Source organism: Scatophagus argus, chromosome 20 (assembly GCF_020382885.2).
Source record: "Scatophagus argus isolate fScaArg1 chromosome 20, fScaArg1.pri, whole genome shotgun sequence".
NCBI lineage: Eukaryota > Metazoa > Chordata > Actinopteri > Scatophagidae > Scatophagus > Scatophagus argus.
In genome coordinates this window covers 9,449,572-9,458,394 of record NC_058512.1, presented here as the reverse complement: position 1 = coordinate 9,458,394, position 8,823 = coordinate 9,449,572, and positions in this window count along the sequence as shown.

Here is an 8,823-nt window from a genome sequence, read left to right as displayed (position 1 = left end):
ATGCAACTGCTTTTAGTCAATACTGTGAGGCAGGGAGGGAGATTAAGGATTTATTAACATACCCAGCAAAAATCAGTCCTATGTTTCCTGAGATTCATTCAGATCTTGTTAATATTTTCTCTGCCTTGTCTGAAATCTGGCACAGACTTGATAATTGATCCTCAGGATAACTCACTGCATAGTGGAGGTATTTTGATAATAGTTTGTTTTGTTTCACACTCAAACGCATCATTCTGGAGAGACATCTTCGCAAACTCTTCTAAATGAATGACACTCACAGTTTTCTGTTTTATATTGGACATTGTGACAGGAGGAAGGTTGTTATCGCGGCTTCCTGGGCTCTAGCAACCCCTCAAATTGGATGAGAGCATCTGCTGCTTCATAAAGAAATACAGCCACAGGATGGTAATTCTCTCAGAATAAAGACAACACACTTAAAGTTACCCTGTGGAGTTTTCATTGTAAACAAAGATGGTTTTGTTTATATTCAGTGTTTCTCAACAAAACACACTGTGTGTATCCTCAAGGCATAGCAAACATATTTAGTGTTTATGCAAACATCATAACATTTATGCAAAAACCTCGGCATTGTTTAAAGCTTGTAGTTTTTTCTCTTTTATTGGTTTCATTTTAACAATGCATCAGCTCCACCAGCTGACAATTTTACATCATCCCCATGCTTTTTGGTGTGAATGTGCATCCTTGTACTGTAAATGTGATGGTAAAACAAAGATGCAAAAATACTGGGACCTGCTCTTAAATCATTGCTCCACAGCACTACTAATGGTCAAAACCTTTACAAACTAAGGTAGTTCAGTTTCACAAAAATCACATTCACAGTCTGGTTCACCTTCTCTCTTTTCCGAGGACAAATTCCAGCATGTTGTCTGATCTCTTACGCCGGTGATTGGCTGTCAGATGACTACATATAGGAACTGCAAGACATAAGGGCAAAAGGGAACGGAGGAAGAGTCACTGTTGACCCTGTACAGACAAACCATCTGTTCACAAACCCTTTCTTTGATATGGTGCTGATTCATCAAGATTTAAATCAAGAGGTGGACCCTGGAGTCTACCTCTGGAGTCTCCTTAAGATTTGGATCATGTTGTGGCATTTCCTTTAACAGTGGAAAACAAAGGCTCAGCTACTGGACTAGTCAATGCCTGAATTTGTGAGCCAAAAATAAAATGTTCTCTGCATGTGTCTCCTTAAAGCCATCATGATTGGGTTGATGAAGTGCAGACCAGAAAATTCTGACATGCCCGTAGGACTATCAAACATATTGCCTTAATATTGCCAGCAGTGAACAGCAAAGACTGAGGGATGTGTGAAGAAAACAGCTTTATTACTCCAGAGGCAACCGACCCGCAGAACTGTAAAATTGGTCACAGAAATGGTATTGATCTGGCTTTTCAAAGTGCAGTTGTGACTTGACTTGTAATGCTCCTTTTGTAAATGCTCCCTTTCTGACTTTTCCCCAGTCTACCGGCTACATGTGATTTTATTATATAAAAAGGGAGACAGAAGCCACAGATCTATCTTAAATCATAAAGGTTTCTTTCACACAGTGTGATGTACAAAAGTAAAAGTCATCTTTAACTTGTATATAGTGAAATAAAATAAAATGTATTTGTTTTTAGGTTGTTTGTTCGTAGACACCTTGAGAAAATCACCATACTGGACACAATGACAGTGAAGGAGATGCCTCTGCAAAGATTAAAAGTTTCCGTAATTGATCCCGAGACATGCAATTGTAAATATACATGGGCCTGCCCATCGTCAGTGCAGGGTGACCTTGTGAGAAACACGAATGGTCCTTACACAGATCCCCACCTGGGCTGCAGTGTAATGGAATGGGAGATGAGGAGGATGAGCCAGTGCAACCAGCTTGAGCAGACAATGACTGATTGTCTGGGGAATGCTACCCAACATAATGCATTACCCCAACATAATTGACTTTAGTGCAGGACAAGATCTCCAAGGACAAACAGTTTAGCCTCAAGGTCACAGCTTTGGGAAGAACGCGACCCAAGTATGAGAAGGCTTGCATCAAGGTGGACAAAAGACTAAAACACACAAAGAAATCCATTCTCCTTAACCTTGTTTACAGCAGCATGTTTTTAAAAGCAGCTGTGGATCCTAGTTAAGGGAATCCAAGACAATCCAAGAGCTGCTGAGAGATTTTTTTTTTTCTGGAGAAACAGTTTGTGAAATTCAAAGTACATACATACATCTTCCTGCCATATGATTATTCTATCAGGAAATGGAATGGTGGTGGAAGCTGCCTCTCTCATTTAACAAGGCTCGCTGCCTGAGTGTGGCTTCAATCTCTGGCCAAATGACAGCATATTTAGTGTCACCGCCCATCAAGCATCTGTCAGTCTGTTGTGCCTCTCACCCTGATTGATGGTCACCCCCTGGTGTATAGTGAACAGTGAACCATACGACTACCGTGTCACTGTCTGTGGTTAATGACTTACTGGAAGACTTCCATGACGGAACACGGAGCAAAACTTAGCGGCGTGTCTGCGCTGACAATCACAACCAATGCACTTTGAACACACGCCCATACACATAGCAAATGCAGACAAATTGGTAAACAGCCTAATATGATTATTGTAGGAACATTGCATGCTTCTGATGGTATCTATCTGCATATGCATACACTATTTCAATGATCCTTGCCATACAGCTGCCAAGGGAATGGTTATTTAGACTCTATAGCTTGAGTAAAACTTTCATTTGGAGTGTGCTGTATCCTGGCATTTTGTGCTGAGATTAGACTGTGCAACAGTAAGTCAAGCAGAAAGATTTCATCTATTTATTTATTTATGTAAAGTGAAAGCCATAGAGCTCCGTATGTGTATTCAGAATATGTGATGAATGAGCACTTAACATTCATTCTTGGAGAGGGTTTTTAACTGTTGTTAATGTTTTGTGGCTGGATGCAGCAGGTTATGAAGATGGACTTCAAATGTAGCCTCTCAAAATCCTATTACTTGTCCAGGTGGTAATATTGTCATTGATGAAACAATCCGTGTAATGTTTTTCTGTTTGTATGGGACAAAGATATTATCTTTCAGCAGGGTTCCATGACAAAAAAAAAGAGTTTTCACACAAACATAACGTTTCAGTCTGATTGTTACTTTAAAGAAACAAAATGAAAAGAAGTAGAAAGTTATACTGGAAAATGGCACAAAGAAATCTGTCTTCTATCATCTGTAAAATCCTTAATCCCCATTGGGTAAGCCCTCTATCTGTCCCAGGGATATAGAGGAGAAATTTTAACTGGACACTGGAATTAAAGTGAAAAGGAAACAGTTTCATAGGGGGTTCACTGTAGCTGGTCATTTTCACTCACATCAAATGTGAAATAAGCTGTTATTCATTGTTTCTATTTTAAGTGGGGACTGTATCCAAGCAGTATGAAATGAGCTGAAAAACTTGATGACAAGTTTCATTTAATATTGAAAAGATGTTAGAATGAATGTGACTAGTGAAAAGGGTAAAACTCGAATAAAAGAAATATAATAAAAGAACAGGAAGGAGCTTTTCTTTTCTCAGGTATTGTCCCCAGGTCTTTCCCAAGAGGCCTGTCTTCCACCAGGGCCTTGTTATTGAACATGAAGGTACCCTTAGAGCTGTTTTTCCACCTGTCAGGGTGTTTTTGTGTCTGCTGGAGGGCAGTGCCCATGTTTTCCTGATTGTGGGATTAAATGGACGGGGTATGGATGGCAGGCTAGACATGGTATCAACACTCTATCCTGGGCAACATGCTGGCATGGTGACTTATTTTTTTTCCACTTGCTACCAAACTGATCTAATGAAAGAAGTTGATTGGAGAGAACAGAATGATACAAAAAGTAATGTAAGAATGCAATCCACCAGATATGCTGGCATCTACAGCGATCTAACAAAAATATCTCTGACCTGAAATTATCCAGGGTCAAATGACTTTATTTTTTATTATAATAAAGGATTTTAAATATTATTTGTTATTTTGCTAGCTGCTTGTTGTTTTGTGGAGCATCTGCTCCATGGCAACAGACACAGTTAAAAATTATCGAGTGGAACATTTAGCAGATAAAGACCAAGACAGGAGATGGTAGAGACCAAATACAGAGCTAAAAGACACTTACTATTGCTCTGAAATTCAATATTATTTGCATATAATATATGATATTTGTTATGGCACTTCTACTGTAGATAACTACCATCACTGGTGATAACTGTGTAGATTTTCGATACTGTGCAACATTTTGTGACATAAATAATAAAGTCCAACTATTAATTTCCTCTTCAACATCTTGTCTGTAGAGCACTTTCACTGAAGGACTGAGGTAAAATACAAACAATGCTGGTCAGAAACTTTTTTTTGTCCTAGTTCCTAGTTTTAATCCTGTCTTTGGGAAGCATGTTTCCTGCCTCCAACGTGCATCGGCCTATCATATCTTGGGATTTAGGGGTCTCACCAGAAGTAGCCAATCAGATATCTATGCCATGCTCAGTCATGGTCATTGACCATATATAGTCCTCAGATATGCCCCTTAGCACTCAGAAATATTCAGAGGCGTGCAGCAATTGATGTCCTCATTATACTTTAATACATCACTTGAATACGTGATGATGTAAAAATTCAATAAGCACTTTTAGGTGCTCCTCTGGCCCTCATTTGGGCCCAACAGGGTGCAAGAATGAATTACATCGCTATTGGTCATGAGGATTCATGATGAATATTTCATCAGGAAGTCAGTGAATTCTCACTATTGCTGTCAATGACAAAGCGTGCCATCTGCCACAGCAACAGGTAATTTAAGGAATCCATCATAATCTGATGTTACAGACGTGAACAGATAATGATACAGTAACACTGCAAACAGGATGCAGACAATACCCAAATGTCTGGTTGTTTGTTCTAGAAAAACAAACAATACGTTTACTTTCTGAGCTCAGTATGTTGCAGTCTGGCCTCATGTCTTCCAGCACTGGTATTAAAAGCAATAACTAATTCATCCATTCATTTATTCATTCAAGAAATACATGTTTTCATCACATTTTAACCACAGAAGTTTTAATTGCATAACCCTCCATCATCACCCCAAACAGGTCACTGCATTAGACTTTCGTTCCATGTGAGAACTGGAGTGCGGTACAGTCTGACCAGACCAAGGACAAATTAGTGTCAGGGAGGTTGACTGAACCAGAGCAGGTGCTCCCATGGAATGTAAATTGCGATAATGCATTTTATTATCAAATATTCATGAATCACTGTGCATTACAGAGCATGTTATATGCCAGTGTCTAATTGCCAATTACACCTGCAGCTCACAGAGCACGATGGTGAAAATGATAGTTAATTCAACAATATAAAGGAAAATGCTGAAATCCACGTGTTAGGTCATTTCTTAACACATTTCTCACCTAAAACCTTAAATGAACATGTTTTTGAAGGACAACTGAAGAATCTTTTTTGTTAGGAGATAAGTGAAAGAAAGTGACTTCGTGAAGAATTTAATAGAGCACCATGCCCGTCAAGAAGAAAACCTCCATCAAGGCAGATTAAGATCACGTAAATCATGTCATAAATCATGTCATTTATGCTGACATCTTAAGAGCTCGCCTTATGGCGATGAACCAAGAACAACACACACCCTATACTGTCAATGCCTTCATGTAATATGTGGGTCTATTTCTCCTCTACATCTTGTACTCTCTGAGTATGTCTCTGCTTGACAATGCATTATTGTAGTTTTCCATTGTTTATACATAAGCCTAGTAATTTCACTGTTGATTTTCTCTGTTGATCCTAAATGACATTTGCATGAAGAGGGATCCCTCCTCCATTACTCTTCCTGAGGTTTCTTTCTTGACTTCTATTTGTTTAATTTCTATTTGTAATACACATGTATTATATTTGATTTTGTTCTGGTTAAATAAAGTTTACTAAACTTAAATCTCCACTGAATGATACAGTAGCTCAGTGTACTGCAGTGACAAGCTATAGCACTGCTCATATAAAGCCTCTAATAAACCCACAAAAAAAATAAATAAATAAAAGACGTGTGCCTGACACTTTCTGAGGAGCTGTTGCGATTCTGATCACATTAAAGCTGTCTACGATGCGACCTCATAGTTTCTGAAACCAAAGGTTCTTTAGTCAATTACAAAAGCAATCAATAATCCCAAATGAATCTTTGATGGTAAGCTGTTTTGATGTAGTTGCAATTGATGAGATTTTTGAAACTTCTTTCTGCACTGTTAGTTTTATAGATTACATTTGCCATGCAGGGAAGATGCTGTTCCAGTTTGTTTATTTTAAAAATGACCTGTGTTTGTTAAATATGAATCTCATTACAAGTATAGATAGACATCTTCTCAGTGCTAACAAGAAGTAGACAAAACAATGGAGATACGTAACTGTATACGAATATCAAGTAACTAACAAGCAATTGGAACTTGATTGTGTTGTTTTTACAGCAATGCAACGGGACCAGTGACCATCAGATATAACTCCAAAGAGATGTCTTACCGCACGATTGTAGATCCTCCACCAAACTGATGTTACACAAAGCCGTCCATACCTTGACTGTTTTAAGTAGGACGAATATTAACATAACATCTTACTGAAATAATTCAGTGAAGAGTACTAATCTTAAAACCTTCCAAAAGCATACAATCATAACATAGTGAGGATCTACAACAAAACTGAGGTGTAGTTTCATAACATGGCTGGGCTCCATACTTCTACTAACTCATCATTCAGACTCAAGATGCCTTGGAACAAATGAAAATGACTGACAATCTCCTCAGTGCTGAATATTTGCAACAAGTTTCTGGGGTTTCTTTTATCTTTTAACCTATTCTCATTACTTTCTCCATAGCCTTGAATCTCATGGAATCTCTCAAATAATTTTTGATTTTCGAGACACAAGAATCACTGTGGACCAAAACACCTCCAGACACTTCTGGATAGACCAGAAATAAATGTACTACAGTCTGTCTTTATGAAACTGGCTGAGCTAGTTAATCTGACAGCTGAGCATGCACAGCTCCCAGCTTGTTAGCGCTCACTGAATCCTAGTATAAACAAGGTAAACAGTTACTAAAATTAATTGCTTTGTTTGTATTGCAGCCGTTATGATGTCACCAACTCAACACAGCAACTATTAGCGAGTTAGCTTCCGTCTCTGATAACCACGGACCGTTTCAACTCGTTAAACCAAAACACCAGCAGTATAGTAGGTTACGACAGTTGGAAGCATTTAAATTAGGTGACAGCAGGTGTCACTGATTAGTTAGCCTTTGGGTAGGTTGCATAACTTTTTAGACCTTAAATACAGCAAACCAGTCTTAATCTTTGTGATACTGTCTAACTTGTATTAATACGTAAGAGCAAAATTAAGACTGGCCTTTCACTAAATACCAGTCTAGATTATGTTTTAAAACCAGCCTGAGACAACAGACATTCAAGGTTTAATGTAACCTTTGGATTTGAAGAGTGAAGAGAGATGACTTGCCTACAGCGTTACTTGTCCTGTGGTGGTTGGTGATCTGATATGTTTTTCTAAGCTCTCTGGACTGGCTGAAGGAATCAGTCCTTGAATTTAGAGGAGTTTTCCTCCAACCAGTGCTGAGAATTTCCATCTTGACCTCCTGGATTTCAGCAGCCGTGGTCTTCACGTCTCTTACCTCCTTGCTTTCAGGTCCGCTGGGTCTGCAGACAACCTTCAGCTTTCCCTTGAGGCTTAATTTGATGATGATAGGATGGAAGTCAGAACTGAGGTGCTCTCAACCAGTGGCAACCCTCAGGCTGGGATAAGCTTCTCTCCACTGAATGACCGCCATGGCTCCCTCTTCACCCTAGGAGTCATGCGTTAGCCTTCTACTTAAGTTTATAGCCAGTGTACAGCCATCGATTGCAACATTCCAGTGACTCTTGTGCTCCCAATTTATAAAATATTGACAAGTTTTGGTGTGAGGAGTTTGAGAGCGACTGTACTGCTCACAAAGACTCGCTTCTATAGATAGAAGACATTGCAGTTGTTGTATTTATTACAGGACAGTATGGTGTTTAAAGTTATCCACATTTTAAGTTGTACAGTTTTAATGAAGGTGAGCTTCAGGTTTTGTTCTGTTTAGTTTTATGGGGGGTATTTTATTTACATTCATGTTTATGTTGGATCCGATGATCTTTTGAGGGATGAGATGATGCTTTGCAATATGTGTACTCACTTTAATGACTTAAAGCTGTCTTTAAGCTGTATTAGGACTTTTTCAAACATCATTTCCATCAACATGCCTTTGTACAGCAGCAAACATTACTGCCTTAAAAAAAAATTCAGTACTATTATTCTCTATGTGGATTCACTGTTTTAAAAACTGTGTGAAAATGATTAAAGCCTCAGAATCTGAACCATCACATATCCACCATGTAGTGTGGGATCTAAGAGAACAAAAGCCTGTTATTCTGGTTTTAAGAAGTTTGCCTGTCTGAATACAGAGCCAGCGGGAGGCTCAGGTGCAGCAGAGAGAGACAATCCTGACACATTTAGAGGGGAATAGACCTGTCAGTCCTGCAAACCCTTGAAGAACCAACCAGTGGAACCACATGCAGCTCTCTCAGCACACATCATAGTTATCTGGTACAAACCAGGGTGGAAAGATACGAACGCAGGGCATCATTGTACAAGATGCAGGCATACTCACCGGGTGATGTCTGTTTGTGTTTTCTGAGGGATTGCTGTTGTGCTGTTGTGGATGCATAACACTGAATGGGCATCACATTCGAACAATTCATACAGCTGGCTCTGAACAGAAAATAA